This window comes from Danio rerio, chromosome 14, assembly GCF_052040795.2.
Source record: "Danio rerio strain M-AB ecotype USA chromosome 14, GRCz13ab, whole genome shotgun sequence".
NCBI classification, from domain to species: domain Eukaryota; kingdom Metazoa; phylum Chordata; class Actinopteri; order Cypriniformes; family Danionidae; genus Danio; species Danio rerio.
This window is the reverse complement of record NC_141034.1, coordinates 47,122,260-47,150,183: the sequence shown is the minus strand read 5'-3', so window position 1 is coordinate 47,150,183 and position 27,924 is coordinate 47,122,260. Positions and strand designations below refer to the sequence as shown.

At 35.7% G+C, this 27,924-nt stretch overlaps 1 protein-coding gene and 1 long non-coding RNA gene across 7 annotated transcripts in view; both read left to right on the top strand.

Annotated features, from left to right (window-relative positions):
- Positions 1-27,924, top strand: part of LOC147834029 (uncharacterized) — a 1,152,336-nt gene that overhangs the window by 60,111 nt on the left and 1,064,301 nt on the right. The window lies entirely within an intron of this gene.
- LOC147834033 (uncharacterized) lies at positions 15,082-21,402 on the top strand. The gene is made up of 2 exons (XR_015508075.1): positions 15,082-17,798; positions 18,106-21,402. It is a non-coding gene; the product is annotated as an uncharacterized LOC147834033 (long non-coding RNA).

Below are 27,924 nucleotides of genomic sequence, written 5' to 3'. Positions count from 1 at the left end.
TCTGTCTGTCTGTCTGTCTGTCTGTCTGTCTGTCTGTCTGTCTGTCTGTCTGTCTGTCTGTCTGTCTGTCTGTCTGTCTGTCTGTATGGTCCGTCCGTCCGTCAACAGTTATATAAGTTTATATATATATATATATATATATATATATATATATATATATATATATATATATATATATACACTAAAAATTACACTAAAATTAAATGATTTATGATAATAACAACAAAAATAATAATAATAAACTATATATCAAATATTACATTTATTCAAGCTATTTTGTACTTGAACTTTAAAACTGTTTTAAAGTGTTTATTATAGATAAGTAACACTAAAATTGAATGATTTATTAAACAACAACAACAACAACAATAATAATAATAATAATAATAATAATAATTTTTTCACATATAGTAAAATATATAGAGTAAATACATATTTAAATTATCCATCTATTTTATACATAAGCAAGCAACTTTAAAACAGTTTTGTGGTGTTTATTATAGTTAAGTAACACTACAATTCAATGATTTATGATAACAACAACAGTAATAAATATAGCTGCAAGCAGCAATTAAGGGGCCAAGCACTATTGGCCATAAGGTGGCGCTGCTCCAGGCGTTTTTGAGTACTTTCAGGGCATGGGGTTGAAGATGCATACCATGTTATGTAATGATATGTCAATGTGTTGGTAAAATATAGCATTTTTGGACAAAAATCGAAATGGGCGACGCCCAAGATGGTTGACCTGTGAAAATCAGACATCATTCGACTCGGCATGCTCTGCCGGATGTAATGAGACCACTTTCATGAGTTTCGGACGAAAGGTTGAGACGTTATAAGCCAAAAAGCAAGTTTTTAGTATCTCCGGACCACTAGGGGGCAGTGCGCCGAAACTCCGCAATTAACCTTAGACCCTAGTTGTCATAACACACACCAAGTTTTGTGTGAATCGGTGAATGCGTTACAGAGATATCGCCTCAAGTCCATTTTCGCAAGTTCTTTGTTAAATTAGTTCGCAAGTTAAACGAAAACGGTTGGTCTAATCAACTTGAATTCCATAACTTTTGGTTGGCATGGTCTGTAGATCATGTGATTCAATTTTGGTGAAAATCGGAGAAACGGCCTAGGACGAGTTCGATCAACTAGGTTTTTCGAATAATTTTAAATAGCGTGACAAAATTCATGACGGAAAATGACGTCATAGAGTGCGTTTGAATCGGACTGAGCCAAGGAATCAGGGGAAAAAAGAATTTTGATTGTAGCCCATTTGGTTCAAAAGTTATCATGATAAACATACGTGAAAGTTTGGACAAGTGGTGGCGCTAGAGAGTTTGATTTTTAGACTTCATATTTGGTATGATTATTGTTAATACTGTCCTCTATTAATGTGCCAGATGCATACCATGTTTTGTAATAATATGTGAATATGTTGGTAAAATATAGCATTTTTGGCCAAAAATCAAAATGGGCGACGCCCAAAATGGCTGACCTGTGAAAATCAGACATCATTCGACTCGACATGCTCTGCCGGATGTAATGAGACCAGTTTTATGAGTTTTGGACGAAAGGTTGAGATGTTATAAGCCAAAAAGCAAGTTTTTTATATCTCCGGACCACTAGGGGGCAGTGGGCCGAAACTCTGCCTGTAACCTCAGACCCTAGTTGTCATAATACACACCAAGTTTGGTGTGAATCGGTGAATGCGTTACGGAGATATCGTCTCAAGTCCATTTTCGCAAGTCCTTCGTTAAATTTGATCGCAAGTTAAACGAAAACGGTTGGTCAAATCAACTTGAAATCCATAACTTTTGGTTGGCATGGTCTGTAGATCATGTGATTCAATTTTGGTGAAAATCGGAGAAACGGCCTAGGACGAGTTCGATCAAATAGGTTTTTCGAAAAATTTAAAATAGCGCGAAAAAATTCATGACGGAAAATGACGTCATAGGGTGCATTTGAATCGGACTGAGCCAAGGAATCAGAGAAAAAAAGAAATTTGATTGTAGCCCATTCGGTTCAAAAGTTATGATGATAAACGTATGTGAAAGTTTGGACAAGTGGTGGCGCTAGAGAGTTTGATTTTGAGACTTCATGTTTGGTCTGATTAATGTTAATACTGTCCTCTATCATTGTGCCAAATTATACAACTTTCCCGCATACGCCTATATGGGCTGCCATTCAAATCCGGCGGAAGAAACGGAAGAAGAAGAAGAAGAAGAAGAATAATAATAATAATAATAATAATAATAATAATAATAAGAACACTAACGAAAGCAATAGGTGCCTACGCACCTACGGTGCTTGGCCCCTAATAATAATAATAATGAACAAGCAATATAAAGAGTAAATATTTAAATTTTATACACCTATTTTATACGCAAATAAACAACTTTAAAACAGTTTTATAGTGTATATTATAGTTAATTATAAAAAAAGTAATCATTTAAAATAATAAAAATAATAGTAATAATGAGCTATATTACAAAATATATAGAGAGTAAATAAATATTTAAACTGTATACTACTACTAATAATAAAGATAAAAAAAGATATATATATATAAATTACACACAGCATTTTAATATCAACAGAAAATATTAAAATAAAAATTTAATCACTGTATAAAAAACATTACACAATTGCTCTAACCACGTGTTATTTAGAGGCTCTAGAAAATGGGGTGTGAATAAACTATGCTACTCTGTTTTTAGTCTGCGGACCACAATTTAAGTTCACTCCTGTGGTGATTGACAAAAAGCTTTGACCTCACAGTCCGTGAAGAACTGTAACAGAGACTCAGAAGCACTTCATTTTGAACATAGTATTGATGAATGATGAAACCGCTCCGACAGTAATGAAACCAGGCTGACAGCACTTCCAAACGCTTCTGGACGGACACAGATGATTTAGGATCAGCTACAGCACACAGACTCGTCAAAATATATGTATTTTTGTTCTCTTTGAATCGAACTGGCAAATATATAAATCAAGACGTGCTCATCTGTTGTTTTCTAAATAACAGTAATGCACCTATAAGAACAGATTTATGTTTTAGATGATGCTCTTATGTGGTTTTAAATACAGCAATAATAATCAAAATAGTATTATGTGTATGTTATTTACAGCTTGAGATTATGCTTAAAGAGATTTCAATTTGATTAACTCTCGTAAAGCTTTCCAAATCTCCAAATCTCTATATAAACCTATATATTTTGACTCCGAATAATGGTTTTAATTTTGGAGATATTTTTGTAGTAAAACGATATTATACTGTATTTGATATTATCAAATAAAGTTTTGATTATTACTAAATGTTAACCACATTACTGTAGAATTTATTGCATCATTTATAAAAGTGTGTGAGACATTGAGAAAAGGAAAATATAAATTCATTCATTTATTTTCTTTTTGGATTAGTCCCTTTATTAATCAGGGGTCGCCACAGCGGGATGAACTGCCAACTTATCCGGCATATGTTTTATGCAGCAGATGACCGTAAAGCTGCGACCCATCACTGGGAAACATCCATACACTCTCATTCACACACATACACTTAAGACAATTTAGCTTACCCAATTCACCTGTACCACATATCTTTAGACTTGTGGGGGAAACCGGAGCACCCGGAGGAAACCCACATGAACACAGGAAGAGCATGCAAACTTCCCACAGAAACAGCAACTGACCCAGATGTGGCTTTTATTAGTTTTTCTTGATTCTTCCCCTTTTCGAAAAGTTTTATTATTTTTTCCAACATTTTTATTTTATTTTATTTTTTACATTTAGTCATTTGGCCAAATGTTTCACTTACATGTTTTAACTGTTATCATAAGTTTTTTGTTACATTTAGCTCCATGTTTGGCTTCAGTAGTGTCTAATCTAATGTATATGCACAAATATAATATTGTACAGCATCTAAAAGAGAGATTTTTGATGGGTATACTCATACAGGCTGAACACTGGGTGTTTATATGTATCATGCAATACATAAATCATACATTGTCATACATTAATAATAAAAAATAACAATAATAATGTGTATTCTGAGGATCCTAAAATAATGTGAATAAAACAGAGATAATTATATTATAAAGTTAAATCCAACTAAATCCAACTTTAAAAAAACACATTGCGTGACATGATTGCAAACTGCAAAACGTGAGAGTGGAAGAGGGTGGCAAATTATCTGTATCTAACAAAGTAGGCTACTCTGGGTTTATCACAGATTATCTGTCAGCATGACTGTTCATTCATATTAAACAGAACATGACAACATCATCAAATTACCCTGAAAGAAAGAAAAACATTGTTGACTCTTATGAGGAGTCCCAAAGTGCTTTCTGCCTATTTACGCACAATCATTTCCAGCAAAAAACAAAACAAAGCAAAAAAAAAAAAAAAACGGAGATGTCACAAACCACACAGAAAATGCTGTAAACAATTAACAGAACAGAAGATGTTCATTTGCATATCATGCAAACAAATTGAAGAGGAGCGACATTTTGTCAAAGAAAAGAAAGATCACACCCATGAACATGCATACAGACACGCACACGCATGCACTCTCTCTCTCTCTCTCTCTCTCTCTCTCTCTCTCTCTCTCTCTCTTTTTCTTTCAATTCAATTCAATTCAAAATTGCTTTAATGGCATAACTGTTTGTAAATGATACACCATTGCCACAGCTTGAAATAGGAGGACAAATATAAAGCTACTATAAAATATCAAAATAAAAGAATATAAACAAATTATTAATTGCAACTTAAACAATGTAAGAAATAAAAACGTAAACACACATACACACACGTTTGTTTTTGTGAAAAGTGGGGACATTACATAGGTTTCCGTTCATTTTATGCAGCCCAAACCGTATATTATATTGCCCTCACCCCACCCCACCCCTAAACCCTAACATCACAGGAGACTGTGTGCAGCTTTACTCTCTGATTAAACTCATTCTGTAGGATTTATAAGCATTTTGAGAAATGAGCATGACACCAATGTCCCCATATTTCACATCCTTTTTGTAATACCTGTGTCATACCCATGTCATTATACAGATTTATGTCCTGATATGTCACAAAAACACGTACACACACACACACACACACACACACACACACACACACACACACACACACACACACACAGACAAAGGGTCATTGTGGTAAACAGTATAGAAGCATACAGTAATTATACAGTAAACGCATTACATACACACATAAATGAGTTTATCTACAGTTTCTCTGGCTGTGGCACATCCACACATATCTGGGAGCCAGTGCTGCTGTCTGTCCCTCTCCTAGAATAATTTTCATTTGTTCCTCTTCAGTCATGTTCAGAAAGTTCTTTATGTAGTTTGTGAGTTTGTTGAAATATGTGTCTTGGGTTGATTTAAAGTGTTGGCAGCGAAGGAGAAAGTGCATCTCCGTCTCGATCTCTCCTGTCCCACCGTGAACACACACTCTTTGTTCTGTAGGTCTCCAGCTCTTTCTGTGTCGGTCTGGTACTGGTTAGACTCAGAAGAGTTGGTCAGGTTAGACAGTCTCTCTCTGTCTCTTATACTGATTTCCTTCAATTCCTTCAATTTACAATCCTGCAATTTGTACACGTATAAGACAAAACAGATTTGTAAATTGAAAATAATTACAGTACAGATATTATTACTACAGCATTTATTTATTTGTTTGGCTGAGTTCTATTCAAAGCATTGAGTTCTAACATGTCATAACTAATGAAAATAACCCTCATTTTTACTTATTTTGTCAAATATTGTGTTTAAAGATCAGTGATAGTTTTAACTTGTCTTTAAATTCGTAAATAAGCATTGAATAAGTGGTGTAGAAAATGGCTTGATGTGAGTTAAAGAATTTGAAATACACTTTGTGTAGGTAACCTTGTTCTTCGCCACCCTGTTGTGCATTTAAAATTCTTTAACAAACAGCAGGCATTTCATTATCCCTTACATTATTCAATGGCCTGTTGTCAATTATTCCTCATTTATTTTATTTTTAGTAAGTTACTGAAGCATCTGTCATATTTGGTTACTTAAATGGGACCTATTATGCCTCTTTTTACATGATTTAAAAATTGTTTCTGGTGCATCTAGTGTATGCATGTGAAGTTTCTGCTCAAAATACCACAAAAATGTTTTTCTAGAACTCTTTGAAAATGCCCAAATTAGGCTTTGTGTGTCATTTTAATGCCTGTCTCTTTAAATTCAAATGAGATTATGATCCCAGCCCACTTTTCAAAAAAGGGTGGAGCTACAGACCGGTTTAAAACAAAACTAACATCTCTGTGGAAAACTGCTGCTTCTCACTCAGGGCTGCCTATGCTAATGAGGGGGATATGTTTACTAATGGGCAGGGCTTTCTACCCCTGATGACACGTACAAAGGGGGATTGTCAATCAAAGTGTTTCAGCAGACTGTTTAGAAAGTGTGATTATAAAAAAATAATGAATACATTTTTACCATTAGAGGCGGGCTATATGCACAAACTGTTGTCACAAAACTGTGTTTAAATCCCTTATAAAAGTGATTTTTGCACAATAGGTCCCTTTTAACTAAAATTGCTGATTGGCACACACACAGTTATGATCCTGAACTACGAAACTGCAGTCTCAGTTGTTGCACAACATTATTTGTGGGAATATCCAAATATACAATTTATGTGTCAATTTTAAAACTAAAATTTAATCCCAAAAAATCAGCAGAATATGAAGTAAAGATCGAAATTTCCTGTGTAAATAAATAAATAAATAAATAAATAAATATATATATATATCTATATATATAAATATATATATATATATATATATATATATATATATATATATATATATATATATATATATATATATATATATATATATATATATATATATTAACAAGTTTTGGATTGGTAATATACAAAAGAACTTCATTTGGACAAACTAAAAGATGATTTTTGTCTATACACTACCTGACAAAAGTCTTTGAACCCAGCTGTCTTAGCAACGAATAATAACTTGATTTCTAGTTGATCATTTGGAAAAGTGATAGAAGGGAAATTTTTCAGATGAACGATCTGTTGAACTGCATCCCAATCATCACAAATACTGCAGAAGTCCTATTGATGGCAACATCCACAGCCTGAGGTATCAAGACATTTGTGCTGCCCATTACATTACAAACCACAGAAGAGGGCAAATTCTTCAGCAGGATAGCGCTCCTTCTCATACTTCAGCCTCCACATCAAAGTTCCTGAAAGTAAACAAGGTCAAGGTGCTCCAGGATTGTCCAGCCCAGTCACTAGATATGAACATTATTGAGCATGTCTGGGGTAAGATGGAGGAGGAGCCATTGAAAATGAATCCAAACAATTCTGTATAACTCGGGGAGTCCCTCAAGAACGCTTTTTTTTTTTTGTCATTTCAGATGTCTGGATGACATAGATGTATGGATGCAGTCGTCCAAGCTAATGGGATTCATACACAATATTAATTATTTTGCTATTGCCCCATTTATATTCTATACTGTACATTATTTGTATTAAGTGACAAGACTTTTGTCTAAGCAAAGTCAGACCTTACTGTCATAATTAAATAATAAAAAATCATGTTATTATTATATTTTATTTAAGGTAAAATAGGAATAATCTAAGGCTTTCACCTTTCATATCAGCCACCTCTGATACCAAATGATCAACTAGAAGTCAAGTTATATTTAGTTGTTCATAAAACTTAGATAGGCAACAAGACTTTTGTCACATATTTTATTATTATTATTATTATTATTATTATTATTATTATTAACTATTATCTTGTACTCTTAAGATTCTAGATGTCAAATAGATATCTTATCCTAACAAGCAATAATAGAAAGCTTATTTATTCAGATGTCAACTCAATTTCCAAAAAAAAATCTTTATGACTGGTTTTGTGGTCCAAGGTTACATTTTGTTTTATTGATTTATTTCTTTAAAAACATTAATAAATATTCAATGGTTTGCGACTGAGGTGTTACAAAACACACTCCAAAAAACAAAAAAAAAAGTAAACAATTAACAGAAAAATGTTTCACACTGCAATTTGCAAATCACGCAACCCAAATTAAAAAGGAACGTTGTTTTGGCACGCAAAATGAAGATCACACCCGTGAACACACACACACCCGTCACACACGCACACTAATTGGCTGCTCTCTAAAGTGTGTATGCCTGTCTGCATCACAGTGGTGTGTGTGGGTGTTGTTCAGATTTGTAACCCTTATGTAGCAGTGACTGGTTCGCCAGTTTCAATTTGCACCCCCAGTGCTAACGAGGTGAAGCCCCAGGGAAACGCGCTCCTGCTCCTGCTCTTCCTCCTCAACTCCCTTCTCTCTCATCTTGTTTTTGACAATGATCTCCCAGCGGTGCGTCGCAAGCAGAGGGGAAGAAGTGTTTTGTCACGAGTGCTCGGCATGGTGGAGTGGCCGTGTTTTATTTACTCCATGGAGAAGGCAAAGCTTTTCATGCCCAATTGGCTCTGAGCCAATAGTGGAGAGACCGCAACCGCAATGACACGGGACAGATGTAGAAATCAAGCTCAAGAATATGTTTATTTATTGATGTCTAGCTTGTCTCTTGTCATCTCTTGCTGTCAGCTTGTCAGTTGTGTGTGACACACAAAAAGAGAATTGTCATTAATGTCAAAATGCTGGATGTGTAGTTTGGTTTTTCAGGTGATCTAAGCAGCTCTGATGCTGCTACCAAAATGTAAACTTTGTTTTTAAATAGCTTTGTATATGTGTTTGCATGTTGCTGCACACAGTTGAACATTTTAATCATTATGTATATATATTATATTGAGTTTAGATTTATTTTTTTCATCTATATAATGACATTAGCTGTAATTTTTGCATTTATACAATGCTCTAACACTATTTAGAGAATGTAATTTTAACTTGGAAAATTTAAGTCAGTACTAAAAATATGGTCTCATAGTTTTTTACAGCTTTTTAAAATATTTTAAAAATAATTTTTTGCATTTAACTGTATCAAACACACCAATACTAATAAAATAGATAGGTGGATTCTACAGATGGATGAATTGATATAAAAACAGATGAATTGGTAGATAAACGGATGGATAGATGGATATACCGACAGAGGGATGGATGAGTGGATGGGTGAATGGATGGATGGATAGATGGGCAAATGGACGAATTGATATAAAGACAGATGGATAGATGGATATACAGATATATAGACAGACAGACAGATGGTTGGATGCATGGATGAAAGGAGGAACAAATGGATGGATGGGCGAATGGATGAATTGATAGACAGATGGATATACAGATATATATATATATACAGATGGATGGGTTGATGAATGGATGAATATAGGAACGGATGGATGGATATATGGGCAAATGGATGAATTGATAGATAGACAGATGGATAGATGGATATACAGATAGACAGACAGACAGATGGATGGTTTCATGGATGGATGAATAGAGGAATGGATGGATGGATGGATGGATGAATAGAGGAACCGATGGATGGATGGATGGATAGATGAATAGATGGGCGAATGGATGAATTGATAGATGATATACAGATATTTGGACGGACAGATGGATGGATGAATGAATGGATGGATGGGAGAATAGAGGAACAGATGGATGGATGAATAGATGGGCGAATGGATGAATTGATAGACGGATGGATAGATGGTTATACAGATATATAGACAGACAGATGGATGGGTGGATGGATGGATAGATGGGGGAATGGATAAATTGATAGACAGGTAGATAAATGATATACAGATATATGGATGGATGGATGGATGGATGGATAGATAGATGGATACCAAAATAATTATAAACTTGTGCAAGAATAAATAATTAAGCATCTGTTACTTTGCACATGCTGTGAAAAGTTTGAAAGGCTGTTCATTTAACTGTATGTGAACGAACACTGAATAGATTTTAAACCAGATAAAAAATACAAATCTTCAAAGGAAATAAAGAGAGACAAGGAAGCCACCCAGTACCGCTGACCCCTCTTTAACCCAGAGTGACCGGACCTCTTCCGCCTGGAGCGAGGGTCCTGATAACTGCTAACAACAAGCCTCTGTCTGAACACACTGCAGCGCTGTCTGTCTGTCCATATGACTGACTTATTAGCTTAACTTAGCTCCTGTGACCCTTTTACACAAAGAAAACCACCAGAGAAGCTTGAGGCCCATCTGCCTGGCCAACACAGGAAATCTGATCGTCTCCGTTAATATGTCATATCCCTCCAATGACTGTAATTTCATTTCCTCAGATTAATTCCTGGTCATAAAATTGCCATAAAACGAAGTTACAGCAGATTCTTCTAATGCAGGCCTGCCTGTGGTTTTCTAATTTGGGTGTGAAGACTGTTTGGGTGGGTTTTATAAAGATTTCCAGCTTTTAAAGCATACTTAATAATGGTAAGCCAGGCTGTAATTATTGCCTCTCATTTAGCCTCAGTCATTATTAGTTAAGAAGCAATTAATCTCATTAATTGCAGAGCTGAATGTATGAAGATTGCAACTGACAGCTGCATTCGAAATAGCTTTGCTTACATGCGGCTGTTTGTTTCATATTGTTGTAGTTGCTGTATTAAGTACACAACCAGAGGAGGAAAACTGTTTAATTATGCTGGCTTGATTTAATGATCTACAATTTAGGCTGCTACTTCTTCATCCTCTGACAAAACATTTCTAAGTATCATTCATTCTATAGTGCTGCAACATGCTAATTCATGCTAACAGCATGTTGCACATGATAAAAACATACTAGCAACAAGCCGATTCAGACTAGCAATAGGTTGCTGGAAACATGGATAGATGGATAGACAGATAGACAAATTGATGGATGGATGGATGGATGAAATGAGATATAGACAGATGGATAGAAAAACAGATAGGCGGATGGATAGATTGATAGACAGATGGATCGATAAACAGATAGGTATATGGATAGATTGATAGACAGATAGATAAATAGATAGGTGGATGGATGGATTGATAGATAGACAGATGGATAAATGAACAGATGGATGGATGGATGGATAGACAGATGGATAGGCATATGTCGATGGATGGATGGATAAAATAATAGATAGAAGGATAGATAGACAGATGGATGAAGGGATAGATACTATAGATGGATCGATGGAGGATGGATGGATATATGGAAAGATGATTTGACAGATGGAAAGATGGATGAATGGGTGGATAGATGGATGAATTGATAGATAAACAGATTCAGACTAGCAGTGGTTTGCTGGAAACATGCCGGAAGCATTCATTCATTCATTTGTTTTCCTTCGGCTTAGTCCCTTATATATTTGGGGTCGCCACAAAGGAATGAACCACATAGCGTATACCCTTCCAGCCACAACCCAGTACTGGGATACACCCATACAATCTCATTCACACTCATACACTACAGCCAATTTTGATTATCCAATTCACTTATAGTGCTATTATATATATATATATATATATATATATATATATATATATATATATATATATATATATATATATATATAAAAATGTAATCTATCATTAAGTAGAGCGCACCCTCTCTGTGATAACAGCTCACGGTCAGCAGCTCACGTCACGTGTAATTTCCCGATCGCGAAAAATGACATTTTAAGCTGAATTATACCTTATAAATACATTATCTGACTCATTCAACATCATTTGGAGATGTCCATGTCACTGAGCAACGTAAGATCGTCTTGGGGGTCGAATCAAGATCACAATCTTTTAACGATTAATTGTGCAGCTCTACTATTAATGCTTCTAAAGCAGGCAAATGCCATCATCCCACTCTTAAATACTTTCCTGTTTGTTTGTTTTTATTTTTTTATTTAATTAAATTAATTAATTCATTTATTTTTGTTGTGGGCTTTCTGCATAGTTAAGTTGCACAATTCTGATTGGGTTTAACGAAAGTGTGCTTACTCAACTGGCTAGTAAGACTATCAAACACAGACGGCAGTCACGCATTTGCTCTGGGCATATATTTCATACATTAGCTAATCGCAACATTTCAAATTACGATTGTGATTTGATTTCAATTAATTGCCTAATATGAATTTGAGTAGTGTGAATGGAATTTGTCATTATCCACATGACCTGCCGGCATCAGCTGCGTCACTTCACTCCCATTCTTGAATTCTCTTGCGTGGCATCATGGGATAGTGTAGCATTCATTGGATGCACTCTACAGAATCTAGTTGGAAGTACAGTAGTAGGTCATCTGTGTACTACTGTTGCAAATACTATGAATTTGGACATACTAGTCGACTCAAATACACATACTGTATAGTAGAGAAGTATGTAATTTTTGGATTCAGTCAAAGTAATATAGCTGCAAGCAGCAATTATTAAGGCCTAGCAGCTCAACAGCCACATCCTAAACAAGCATGGCAACAAGCTACAGAGCACAGTCCCGAACACACATACCGAGCTTCATAACAATTCGCCAATGTGTTTGTAAAATATAGACATTTTTGACACAAATCAAAATGGCCGACGGCCAAAATGCCTGACCTGAGAAAATCAGACATCCTTCGACTCGGAATGCTACGCCGGATGTAAAGAGACCATTTTTTGTATCTCCAGACCACTAGGGGACAGTGTGCTGAAATGCTGCAGCTCACTTCAGACCATGGTTGTGATAACACACACCAAGTTTGGTGTGACTTACAGAGTTAACACCTTAAGTCAATTTTCACAAGCTCTACATTTAATTTTTTTTATAAAATTAATCGAAAACGGTTAGTCTAATCAACTTGAATTCAGTAACTTTTGGTCCGCATGGTCTATAGATCATGTGATTTCATTTTGATGAAAATCAGATAAACAGCCTAGAACGAGTTCGTTTAAATAATTTTTGTGCAAATAATTTTACAAAAAAATTTTAAATAGCGAAAAAAAAATGCATGACAGAACATGATGACAGGGTACATTAGTATTGACTTGAGACGGGGAATCAAAAAAAAAAAAAGAATTTTGATTGTTGCGCATTTAGTTCAAAAGTTAGAAAGATTAACACAAGTGAAATTTGGACAAGTGGTGGTGCTAGACAGTTTGAGTTAGAGAGTCCAAATTTGTTGTGGTTGAAGATGATACTTTCCTCTATCAGTGTGCCAAAGTTTGCACGAATACCATGAACGGTTTAGAGAGCTGCCATACACTCCCAGAGCGGAAGAAGAAGTAGAAGCCTGAAGAACAATAATAAGAACCGGAAGGGATACAGCCCTATGAACCGTTTGCGGAATTTGCCCAAACTTTGGCACACTGATAGAGGACAGTCTCATCTTCAGCCATGGATACATTAAAAGCGCTACTTTATGATAGCAATATGCTAAAACATGGTAGCCTTGAAATTATAAGAAAATAAGAGCATGTTAAATGATACTAACATCGATGTAACAAACTTCTTTCTTTCTTTCTTTCTTTAAGCATAGAATTTATCCCAACATTAGTCTTAATCCATTTTTTTTTTATCAATTATAGACAAATCAAACTGTTTGGTTTTAATTTAAATTTTAACCCAACGGGTTGGTCAGTTCATTTATTCTTCTATCATACAGAATAGTTTAAGTAAAACAACAGAAAACAGGTGAGTAAACTTGAATGGGTAATGAGAGTTATGAAAATGAAACATGACCTCATAAAGAAATCACCTCCGAAAACACTTTACATTTAGGCTATATCCAAAAATAGAAATGAAATAGGAGAGCTTTTTAGTCTTATTGGAGCTGAATTAATGTGTGTTTGTGTGTGTATGGTGAGACTAGCAATTATTTCTCTGTTAGCTTGGGTTGAGACAGTAAATTATGATTTTCTATGCGGATACAAATTCTTCATTTCTTTCTGTCAACCCACACACCTGAGTCCCAGGGAGAGAGCCCTGTAGGCGCACACACACATGCGCATACACACACACGAGAGAGAGAGAGAGGGGAAGTATATCCCAGACTAAAAGTGTTTTGCTGGAGGTCATGAAATGCACGGTACGGCAGCTTGCTTTCCCTGAGGTGGCTTCAAAGACGTCAGCGTGGATGTTTTTGAGGATTGAATTTTCACTCCCCAGTTATTAAGTAGGTTGACATCAGGGAAGGTTCGTTAATGACTGTGTCTCATTCAAGACAAGGAGACGTTGAGGTACATGAGGACAAAACAGAAACCTCGCTGTCTCGTTTCACAACACACTTTCATGCACTAGGAAATTTTCTAACAACCTCTGAATCAGATACGCCCCCAAATTCTTCCTCCCTCAGCTAATTTACGCTTGAATAAAGCAAGCGAGTCATCATCCTTGTTATTTAATTCCTTTGTGACCAAGCTGGATGACAGGTTCAAGTACAACAAAGGCTTTGCCACATCTAAAACAAAGGATTAAACAAAAACATATCAGAGGGAAAGACTGAAAAAACCAAACATGGTCTCAACTCATTAAAGGTTAAAAACAAATCAGAGAAGTTAATGATGTGGGTATTTAATTTGTCATCATTGCACGTATTTTTACGTACATATTTACATGTTTCTTTTTGTAATGGATAATGGTGACTGGATGAAAGGTTTCTCCTGGGCATTATCCTCTCCATCATCCTAATGGATAGAATAGAAAATAAATGTGATTTACATATGGATGAATAAATGGATCAATACGGGGAAAATAATGGATGGAAAGACAAATTGATGAATTGATGGGTAGATGGATGTATGAATAGATGGGAGGATAGAATATATGCAAAATGGAGATGAGCAGATTGGCAGACATGGATGAATAGATGTATAGATCGATGGATGATTTATTTATCAATGAACATGAATAAATAGCTAGATATATTGACGGATGAATAGACTTAGAAAAAATTATGAATGTATGAATGAAGTAATGAATGACTAAAATTATGGATTTATTTATCAATTGAATGATTGATGAATAGATGTATAGATAAATGAAAGATAAATGAATGGATAGATGGATAAACAGTTGGACAGAAAGACCGATAAATGGATGGATGGATAGATGGATATGGATGGTTTTGAATAAAATTAATGTAGATGGATGAATGGATTGATATATATGGATATAGATTGATTGATGGGTGGATATGGATGGATGGATAGATATGGATATGGATGAATAGATTAATAGGTGGACTGATGGACTGATACATATGGATGGACAGATGCATGGATTGATAGATGAATTAATGGATGTATATAGATGGATGGAGGGTTTTGGATGGATGGATGGATGGATTTAGATAGATAGAAGGACGGATGATTGGATGGATGGATAGATGGATATAAATGGTTTTCAATGAGTGGATTAATGTAGATGGGTGAATGGATGGATATAGATGGATGGATGGACATGATTAGATGGATATGGATGAATAGATTGATATAGATGGACTAATCTACTGATACATATGGATGGACAGATGAATGGACAGATGAATGGATTGATAAAGATGGATTAATGGATGTATATAGAAGGATGGATGGATGTAGATGGATGTAGATGAGTGGATATAGATGGATGAATATGTAAATGTATATAAATGGACAGATTGATAGATGGATAAATGGATTGATATAGATGGTTGGATGTATATATATGAATGGACTAATGAATGGATGGATGATTTTGGATGGTTGCATGGATTGATATAGATAAATGGATGGAGATAGATGGTTGGACGGATATAGATGGATGAATATGTAAATGTACATAGATGGATGGATGGATGGATGGATGGATGGATGGATATGGATTGAGAGATGGATGTTGATGGATAGACGGATGAATAGATTGATATAGACTGATTGATGGAATGATATAGATAAATGGACTGATGAATGAATTGATATAGATGCATGGATGGATGGATATAGATAGATTGATAGATGGATATAGATAGATTGATGGATGAATAGATTAATAGATAGATGAATGTACTGTAGATGGATAGATGGATGATGGATAGATATAGATGCATTGATGGAAGGCTAAAGATGGATGGATAGAGATTGATGGACTGATGAATAAATTGATATAAATGGATGGATGGATATAGATGCATGGATAGATGGATTGATTGATTTCTGCTGTTATAAAAAGAATATAAAGTTCTGTTCAAGCAGTCAGAATGCATCATATGCAGAAACAGATCATTATCTCACCCCGACCAGCCACCTGAAATTGGAGCTTGGATTCGTCTCAAGGGTCTTGCGTCAAGCTGTCAATCAGCTTGTTTTCAGACGCCCAGTTTGATACATCATCGCTACCGGACAGCCCATCAAACGGATGGACAGCTTGTCATCACAACAGGATGGTGTCGAGAATGAGGACTTGCAAAGACGTCGCAAAGTCACTGATGAGGGTGTCAATATAGACTGTTTTCTTAGATGGCACTGCATACGGGAGCATGGCTAATGGCAAACTGACAAATGACATCAAAAACAGTTGACAAGTGACATTGCAAGTTCACACTGTTGGAATCTAAAAACAAATTCATAAAGTTAGCTAATGTCTGTGCATTGGGATTCTCAGCAAGCCGCGATAGTGGCAGAGGGGGTGGTTTCAATAAAAAAAATAAATAAAAAACAACAACCCGACGGTCTTGAAATTGTAAAGTGATATTCCCCTCCCTGTTCCCCTTCACAGAGGCACTCTCATTATTCTTGCTTATTGAGATGGATAAACCTGAAGTTGGTAATTACATCCCCCTCTCAGCCTGTTCTACACATGCGGAAGTTAATTAGCCTAAGAGTTAGCTAATTCTGAGAGGAAACTAAGCAAATAGCATCAAATCCACTCTCTTTAATCATCACCTGAACATAAAGCAGGAAATTGATTTGCCCGTCAGACTCTTCGTGAGAGTGATTGGGGTTTTTGTTGTTGTTGTTGTCATTTTTTTCTTTTTTGTTTGCCTGTTTCGCAGCTGTGAGGCAGACTGTGGGTGATTCAGATGATGGCACAGCATGGCGTTTTTGAAACTTTGTGTTGTGTAGGCATTCATATTCTTCATAATGAAGAAAAAAGGCTTTTGGTGAAACCTGAGCGAATCTTCGTTATGAGCTCCTAAGTTGTGGAACTGAATCAGAAAGAAAAAAAGTCATAACTTGCTCTACTATCTAAGATTTATTGATTTACAAATATTACTTTGGTTTTTTTTTTCTTTTCTATACATTGAAAATTACTGAAATGGGTTTTGATGTTGTTTTGAATCCAAACTTTTCATGGACAAATTCTGATTAGTCATACTCAAGTTTGTATTCTAAAGAAGTCTCACAATTTGTGACCAAAATTAGCTTTAAATGCGGAGCGTGTTTAGGGATTGTAGAGATCTATAAAACATTAATGTAACTACTTTATGAGGTTTTCACAGAAATATGTAAATATTAAACACAATAACAAAATGTTACTAGTGTTGGGTGGTAAAAACATATGATGGATAAGTTGGTGGTTCATTCCGCTGTGGTGACCCCTGATTAATAAAGGGACTAAGCCGAAAATATAGTGAACGAATGAATAACAAAATGTTACAAATACTAAATCATCTAACATACAGTAGAGACAGAGTAAAATATATATTAGTTACTTTCATTCATTCATTCATTCATTCATCTATTCATTCATTTATTCATTTTCTGCTTAGTTCCTTTATTCATCATGGGTCGCCACAGCAGAATGAAATGCAAATCGCTGACTTTAAAGTCAACTAATCACTTTTAACCAACAAAGACTCGTTGTGAAAATGTACCCCAGTATACATTTCTGGAGAGCACAAATTATGTAGCCAGAGCTATGTATGGCTGCATTTCGTCTTTAAAAACGGAATGCTACGGGGCGGTGTGACGCCTGCAACCGTTTTCTTGTTTCTTTTTGTGCTTACCAGCTGACCGCTTATGTTCATGTGGATGGCTTTTCTGCTGTTACCAGTTTGCCCTGTAGCTCGCCACGTACGTCCGTGGAGTTGAGACACAGTGTAGCTGACCGTGACAACGGGGTTCAACTCCAGCGAAGAACGGTTCTAGAAAGTAACTAATTAAATAAAATAAACAAGTAAATAACAGGGTAAGAACGTGTTAAGATCTGAAAACATGGTAAAATCAGGCGAGGGCTTTTCTTTTTCTGGATTGCTTTTGAAAACACTATTGGTTGGTTTTAGGGGTGGGTGGGGTTATTGGTCAATCAGTCAGTTGACCGTGGCCTCTAGTGGATTTTTGCAAGAAAAGCAGGCACGAATGGCACTCGCAAGGGAAATTTGAGTTCTGAAAAAATGTACACAGCGCCCACTGGTGGATTTGTGAAAAAAAAACTGCAAAAAAAACATGGCTCTTGGGACACATTTTGCACTCTCCCGAAAAGTATATAGGAGTACATATCAATAATGCTCCTGGATTGCTTATAACAGTGCAGAACAGTGTCAGTAAATCTTTTTTAGCAAATATTTAGTAAATTTTAGTACTAAAAATGTGTAAATTATTTTCTAACCAGATCTAAATGTCATACATAAACATGTAAAAAGACAAAATGTAAAATGTATGTCACAATGACTCTATTGACTACTTCAGTTTTACACCAGCCCTTTCAATCTGAATGAAATTTTATATCAGGTCAATTGAGATGTTTTCATGACGGCTAATCAGTATGATTCTGATTATACACAGATTAACTGTGTGCATAAGGAAGCTATACTTACTTTCACTGTATGAGCAAAACGAGTCAAAAGTCATACAGATTGATCATACAGGTCAACTATCCCTGTAACCCACCTCTCCACATAGCAAATCACCCATATGCATTTCATGTTAAATCTTCCATGGCTTTTTTTCCGACTAAGATATATAACATATGTCGGGCAAAATGGAGTTATTGCCTTTGACCTGTATATTTTATGGATGAGAGGCTTTTGCCCTTGAGTCAGGCGGATCACAAGCTCAGCATATGTCCAGTGCAGACCCGGGACCCTCTGCCGAACATAACTACACCTCGAGGCGCAGAAACCGAGCCCGTACACAGCATATCAAACAGGAGGTCAACGGGCTCCCATATGCACAGAACTCAAAGTGCAGATGAAGGGAAGTGGATCTTGAAAGCACACAAAAGCACCGATGGCAGCGGCAACCGCCAGGCACTTAACAAAGAACGAGAGGAGGCTGAGGAGAAGGTAAGGAGCCGCTGAAGAGAAAAAGATGTACGTTTAATGAGCTGCTCGTCTTTGGCCTGCTTTTCTGCCTAGAAATGCTGCGGTTGATCCAGTGTGTGGGGATTGTCGGTGAGCGTTTGGGAATAGACCCAGAAACTATTAAATATTACACTCAATTAGAAAATGTTCCTCATACTAAATCACCTTAACACATATACTGCACTGTCAGAAAAGATTTTTAGCAAATATTTCGTATAAATCTGTTTGTGGTAGATGCATTGTAGACAAACTGTAAATATATCACAACAATGATTGTAGGCCATTTAATAAGATTTCCCCCCTCTGTTGACCAGATTATTTCAGATTCACATCATTTGATATGATTGAAATTTTATTTGAGATAAATTAAAGTGTTTACATGAAAGCTTATCTGATTGAGCCATCAGTCTGATTATAAACAGATTATTTGGGTTCAGGTAAACAAGCTTTTGATTGTATAAACAAAAAAGATTAAATTCATAAAAGCCCGTATGCCTGTAATACGCCTCATCTTGTCAATGGCAGTTTTTGTTTAAACGTTTAAACATACAGTGGCCCTGCAAAAACAGGACGTCAACATGACGTTATATTGTCGTTTTACCCCAATGTACATCAACGTCATGGGGACGTTGGATTTTGTTTGGAAATGAAAATCAGGTTGACATCAATGTCTAATGTTTAACCTAAAATCAACCAAATGTCATCGTCTAATCATGTTAAACCTTGACATTGTGTGGATGTTACCACTATGACATCTATCAGACATTGAATTTTGGTCTCTTTTAAACAACCTAAAATCAAACAAATATCAGCGTAATTTGACAGTTTTTGGATGTCAAAATAATGTTGTCCTTAGATGCTGGCTAGACATTGAATTTTGGTCACCTGACGTCAATCTAACCTGAAATTAACGTCTTATGATGTTGTACCCCAACCTCATAGAGATGTTTGATTTTGTTTGAAAATAAAAATCGGGTTCACGTCAGAACCCATCGTCAGGCTGACGTCAATGTTCAATGTACAACCTAAAGTCATCCAAATATCAACGTCTATTAATGTTACACCTTGACGTTGTGTGGATGTTACCATTATGACATCTATCAGACGTTGGATTTTTGTCACTTTCCAACACACCCTAAAATCAACTCAATATCAACATCATTTGACAGTTATTTAATGTCAAAATTACATTGTTCTTAGACACTGGCTAGATATTGAAATTTGGTCACCTGACGTCAATCTAACCTAATGTCTTATGATGTTGTGTGCCTGCTGGGAGATGTCTTGGCTAAAACGAGGCTAAATTTAGCTAAACCTGTGAAAATCTAATAGACGTCAATCAATAATCCAAAAGTAGACTAGTTATCAAATAGACAGATAAGACAGACTTTACATATATAATCATTCATTCCTGTTTATGTGAAGACTTTTCTATTTGGACTATTGTTAGACATCTGGCAAAATTTTCACTAACAGCTTAAATTCAGTTTGGTTTTAGCAAAAATGCTTGGACATCAATTGGATATATTTTCAACACACACAAACACACAGATGGTAGCGTGGTATGTGTATTTTGGGCTTACACAAACCAGATTTCTGACTTCATCTCACCAAGGCAGATTAAACTAACATTTTCGAAGAGATGTTTAACAATGAGACTTCGGATCTTGTCTGCTAATCACAGATCAGCCATTTTAATTTCCATTCAACTGTCATTTAAAATACTTCTGCATTGGGTGTTTTTCTTTTTTAGAGAGATTGGTATTTCATGTAGCAAATCTAGTGATGCAGGACATTGGTCATTAAGAATCTACAGTGTTTACACATCACATTGTTTTCAGTATTGCTTGCTTTGAACCCCAGCCGATTGGGATGTACAATTACATGTATTTATAGTGACTGGTTCAATACAAGGTTTTCAATCCATGGAACAATTCACCCAAGTTTTTAGCAGTTTTTCCTCCACAGTCCAAAGACATGCGCTATATAGGTGAATTGGGTAGGCTAAATTGTCAGAAGTGTATGTGTGTGAATGAGTGTGTCTGGATGTTTTTCAGTGTTGGGTTGCAGCTGGAAGGGCATCTGCTACGCAAAACATATGCTGGATAAGTTGGTGGTTTTATTCCGCTGTGGCGATCCCAGATAAGTAAAGTGACTCAACCAAAAAGAAAATGAATTAATTAATTTGATAATGTGTGACAGTTATGTTTGCGTCTCACATCTTTCGCAGAACCTAGCAGACGAGTGGCATGTTTTTAGGACTCTGTTGTTAAATGATTTCAACTTTTACATGCAGCACATGTGATCAATGCCAGTTTCAAAACAGTGGACTAATCAGAAGAACGAATAATGAAATAGTTTTCTAAAAAGCATTTCTTAGGCTGCGTCAATGAGCTTAGAATCACCAAGAGGTGTCACTCAATAGAACGTTCCCTTGCAACAGCCCAAGATTCTGCCATTTTGGAGTGAAAGCGATCGGCTGTCCCTTGGATCTTATTGTTGTCGCGATGGCAAGCAGCTTCTTTGTTTTTTATTTATTTATTTAAAAAGCGTATTAATGCTGAGATCAAACCTGAAAGACGACAATACAACACTTACTATCACAATCATCAGCGCTTTTAATAGTTTATTTTACAGGCTTAAAATATGCTGTGGTTCTTTTGAAATTTTCAGTCCAAAATGGCTCCTTCTTGGTGATTCTATGTTCTTTGGCAGCGTGTCCACCAATAAGTTTTTTTGTGGAGCTAAGCATTTGTTTTCTGTTTTTATCATTGGTAGGCACTGAGCTTTTTACCTTGTTTTACGTTTAGCTCTGAGTGCTCTGCATTTTTTTTAGGCATTGCAAGTCAAAAAACAAAGCGCCCATACCGTAAGTGTGACTAAGCTAGCTGTCAAATCGCAGTGGAAGAGTGGAGGACTGTCGGGACTATACCATGCAACTGTCACTACCACAACAACAACTTTTAATGGCAATGAATCAGAAAAAAATTATGCGCAGCTGAGCGTTTTTTGAACACCGCTTGCGTTTCTGCATCGCAAAAGCGCTCTAGTGGACACACAACCTTAGAGCTGCTTCCTGTGTTTGTAATTATAGAAACACATCTAAAAATGGACTCCCATATTCACAGAACTTAAAGTGCAGATGAAAGGAAGTGAATCTTGGTTTGTCTTTGTGAATGGACCCTTTACATTTTTGCTTCATGAGCACATTTCAGCTAAAACATAATATGTAGCTGTGCCTGTAACCGCTGTTCTTATAGCCTGAAGGGGTTTTACACTGCGTCAAGCAGATCTGTTATGTTCACTGTAAATGTGAACACTGAGTAAAAACACACTAAGTTGCATATAGACTTTTTTGTTTGTTTAGAACTACTAAAATATTGTTTAGTTTAAACTTTTTTTTTTTTTTTTTCTTCAAGGAGCTGTTTTTATGCTGCTAAGAAGACATACCAGAGAATGGGCCATATAGCAACTAATAAAAAAAATCAAGTTTATCAGTACAGCGCTTTTTACAATAATTAATGTTAAGATTAGCTTTACTAAAAGTGCACATTATTGCATTACAATCAAAATCAAACAAGTTGAGGTTATTAGTTACCATAACTTTATTATGTACTAATAACTTTAAATAATTGACTGCTAAATAATAGCTTTTACTAGTTATTATTATTATTATTATTATGTATAAACATAGTTAACCTGCAGTTACATAGTATATAAGTGATGTCTATGTGTAAATGTACAATGAAGTGTATTTGTGTATCAAGTGTATGTGTCGTCTTCAAAGTCCTTGGATGGTTGGCATCATCTCTTCACAGATCTTGGACCTAATCAACTGACATGCACAATCAAAATCAAGAAAGTGGGTTAGTTTTTACTTTTATCAAAAACATACTGAACCATGACACCACTGTCCTTTCGAACCAAACTGAATTTTGAGAACAGCTACACCCCTATCAGCAAAGTGGCTCTACCAGGTGTACACAGTGGAAAGTTCCCAAAATTGAGCGCACCCAAATCATACTGTGCCGTACCACACAATGGAAAAGCACCATCAGAAAGAGTGGAAGGCCGAGGAGAAGGTAAGGAGCTGCTGAAGAGAAAAAGATGCAAGTTTAATGAGCTGCTCGTCTTCAGCCTGTTTTTTTTTTTTTTTGCCGAGAGATCCAGCGTGCGGGAATCGGCGGTGAGCGTTTGGGAATAGACCCAGCAGCGGTGGTAGGAGCGTCGGATCTCGCTTTGCTATCGTTAAGTCTAGATGGAATTAAAGGCTGTCAGATAGGGAGCGGGGTGACTCATCTGGAACATGTCTAGGGGTTGCTTTGGGGGAAAGACGTCAGCTCCACTCCAATACCCAGCTCCACACTACCTCCTCACGGATCCAATACAATAAGTCCTCGGCACATGAAACCTAATTACTCTCCATGGCTTTTTGAGTGGGCAGCATTGCGTCAAGGCTTCAGAGTGTAAAGATCAGGTGTCTCGTATGATGCTAATTAACATCAGGATATATCCCAAGACGTGTCACTTAAGTCTACGAAAATGCAAATAGATAAATACAAGCAAACGCTTCTACAGTAGAAGCAGCAACAGCGGTTACTCATCAGTGCATCAGCCTTCCAGCTCGATTTTGACAAATCCCACAGCACATTCCTCCAAATTACCGTCATTTACTCAATAATGACAGTGATAAATTGTTCAAAACATAAAAACAGCCAGAACGCGCTGGCTGTTTCAGTCCAGAACACTGGGGAACAGCCAACAATTAAGCTAAACAAAACTCCAAATACAGAGGTTTGTTATTCTATAATCATGTTAGACCCCCTTTGCTCTCTTGGCCAGAAAGACATAATTAACGACAAAATCCGATTCCCTTTGTGCCCGTGGCCGATGCTCGCATGTTCTGTTCACACACTGTGTCAAGCAACAGGGTAAGCCGGTGCATTTCATTAGGGAACAAAAGGAACGCCGTGAGAAATCAAACTTTTGAAAACTCAAACAAACTCAAATCCACCGACTATGATATGCTGCTTTTTTTAATGGGCTTCAGGGCTAAGCTGCTTAGGGAAACAAAGACGGTCTTTCTGTTGAAGACGGTTGATGTGCTCTGGAATCAGATAGCATGATGTAGTCGGAGCAAATAAATGTCACACATCCCCTAATATGCTGCAGTGCTAGCGTTGGGTCTGAGCAGTGGTAAAAGTACTCAAAAATAAAACCTACTGTAGGTTAAAGTACACATAATAAATGAATTTTCAGACAATATCTGTTAATAGAAATGCTTGTATTCAAAAGTCGATGCAACTAAGCTAAAGCTAAAATAACAATGCGATGACATTGTAATTATATCAAGCTGTATTGACTCATCTTCTCAATACAAAGTGATTTTAACTGAAATAATAAACACTAAAAGGTTTGGTAAAAATGGGGAAACTAAACAATACATAATGGTTCAGGTCAAAGGCATTGATACAGTGATTCAAATGTAGCACAGTGGAAATAAAATCATTATAATATGTATTATTTTTAATTAATTTGTTTATTTTCCTTTGGCTTATTCCCTTATTTATTAAGGGTCACCACAGCAGAATGAACCGCCAACTATTCAAGCTTACATTTTATGCAGCGGATGTCCTTTCAGCTTTCTCAGTGTTGGGTTGCAGCCGGATGAGCATCCGCTGTGTGAAACAGCTGGATACGTTGGCGATTCATTCCTCTGTGGCGATCCCTGATTAATAAAGGGGCTAAGCTGAAAAGAAAATGACTGAATTAATGTCTTTCCAGCTGCAAACCAGTACTGGGAAACACCCATACACACTTTCACATTCACACACACACACAAATACACTACGCCCAATTTAGTTTATTCAATTCACCTATAGCGCATGTCTTTTGGACTTGTGACTTAAACGAAGTACATTTAGGTAACCAACGTTAACACAGGGAGAACATGCAAACTCCACACAGAAATGCCAACTGGCCCAGCAGGGACTCAAACCTTGCTGTGAGGCGATTGTGCTAACCACTGAGCCACTGTGCTAATTTTATTTAATTAATTTATTTATTTTATGCATATAATGCAAATGAATAGGATGTCCAAGGATGATGCTTTTTAAACCTACACATAATGATTGTGATAGCAACACAGATAAATAATTTTTGTATACAATGGCAGGTGTATGTATATAATAAAAGACACTGAGTTAGGCCATCAAACACAATTTAAACAGAATACAGAAAAGAGTGTTGAATTAATGATGACAAGAGAAAATATTTATTTATTTAAATAAACTAAAATATTTATTAATTTGAATAAAGTATTAATTTTTATACTTTTAATTGTAATCATGTTCTTCATGATGTATGTAGATTGAATATTATAAGAGGACTGTTTTTATCTTCAGAAATGTAATCAAGCAATAGTGCAAAGTAGTTTATATTGCAATTAAGTAAAGTAACCATCCTCCACACAATAATTCTGCGCTGTGTTAATATCATAATACAATAATCTTAATTTTATGTTGTTATTTATTGTCATGTTTTGCATGGTGTGGATTTAGGATTAGGCAGCGTCCAAGTCCATTTATTATTGCAGTCTGAGTCCAAGTATCTCATCTCCACTAAAGTACTTATGTAAATGGCATTCATAATCAATCAAAATCATAGCTATACTGTAAATACAACACATAGGATAACTTCAGTGCTAATACGTTCTTTCAATCTGTGCTAAAAAATTAAATTTGCTGCTTGTTCAAACTGCTTATTTAAAATGAGTTGAAACACAACTCTTAACTTTTTGATGGGGGTCAACTTAATCATTTCATGTTCAATCCACTTAAATTAGTAAAATCTAATAAGTTAACTTAATTCCTTCATGTTGCTGAAAACTAAATTGATTGTGTGGAACCCAGTTTTATTTTACAGTGTTCACTCGAAAAATTACTTTTCCTGCCAGTTCAAACTACTTATTTTAATACTTAAATAACACAATTCTTATTTTTTTTATGGGAAAAGCTTATTTTTTATGTTCAGTCCACTTTAATTTGTAAAAAAAAAACAGTTAACTTAATCTATTTGTTTTGGGAAAATAAGTTGTATAGAATGAAGCAATTGTTAATTAGACACTAGTTCTCATAGCATTATTGAACTATTTGTATTATAGATTATCCTTACACTGTAAAACCCAAAAAGTTAAGGTAACTCAAATCGTTTGAGGAAACTAATTGCAACTTATTATTTAAGTTCAAAAACTAATCCTAATGATTACTGTGAACTTAATCCAGTTGAGTAAATAAAGCAATTTGAGCACAGTAAAACCCAATAAATGGAGAGAACTCAAACCAACTGAGTACTGTAAAACCCAAATAATCAGTATGAGGAAACTGATTGCAAAAAACCATTTGAGTTCAAATCTAATCTATATGAGTACTTTGGACTTCATTTGAGTTGAATTAATGAGGTGGTATTTAGTTAACTGTAATTAACCTTCAGTACTGAGTTCAAAACTCTTTTCAACTGAGGAGTATTAACTTTTTAGTTAATTTAACTACACTCATTTCAATTGATAAGGTTGACTGTTGTGTTTACAGTGTATATTTTAAACCAAAACTACCAAAAGTTGTCATTTTTTGTCCTCTTTTCTGTGACAGTTCAAACTACTTATTTAAAATGAGTTGAAAAACACAACTCTTAATTTTCTTTGAAGGGGACAACTTAATTTCTTCATGTTGTCCCAATCTAAATTGATTGTCTGGAACCCAGCATTTTTAGTGTTCACTTGTTCAAACTTCTTACTTTATTACTTAAACAATACAATTCCTAATTTTTTGGATGGGGAAAACTTTTTTTTTCTTCAGTTCACTTATAATAATAATAATAATAATAATAATAATAATAATAATAATAATAATAATAATAATAATAATAAATAAATAAAAATAAATTAATTAATTAACTTATTGATTTGTATTGGGACAGCATGTAAAAATTGTATAGAATGAAGCATTTGTTAATCAGACACTAGTTTTCTTAGCATATTACTGTCATTGCTTCCAAAGTTATTGCCCTATTTTTATTTAAATTATCATTATATATAAAACCAAAGCTACCAAAAGTAGTTTTTTTCTGTCCGCTTTTGTGCAACTCTATTTGAAAAACCAAAAGCACAAAAGGAATAAGCACGTGTGGGATGGGAGAGAGTGACGAGTCCATTTCTGTGCGATGGATAATTGCCGAGGGAATAGGACGAGGACAGCTGGCGGCCAGCTCACAGCTCTGATTTATTCTGGAGTTGCATTACTCAGATAGATTTAGATTAAAATGCATTCATCAATTCAGCAGCGGACATAATGCATTATTGCCCAGGAGTAAACACGGCGCAGGCACCGAGGGAATCAATAAGGATAATTAAAACGGCGAGATGTAACAGCCATTCCTCATCCAGCCTAAAACCTGCGCGTGCGGCTGTGTGATGGACATCGAAAGAGGTCTACGGCAGCTTTCATTTCTAATAATGCTATTGTTTTGTTTTTGTTGTTGTTGTTTTGAGCTTTTATAATTGTTCAAATTGAGCTTCCGGGACGTAGCACCTCTTAAATGTCTAACTCCCAATTACGGCCATGACATAGGTGTTGGGTGTCGTGGGACGTTTGAGTAATTAAGATAATTGTGTTGAGATCATTCGTTATGGTGTGG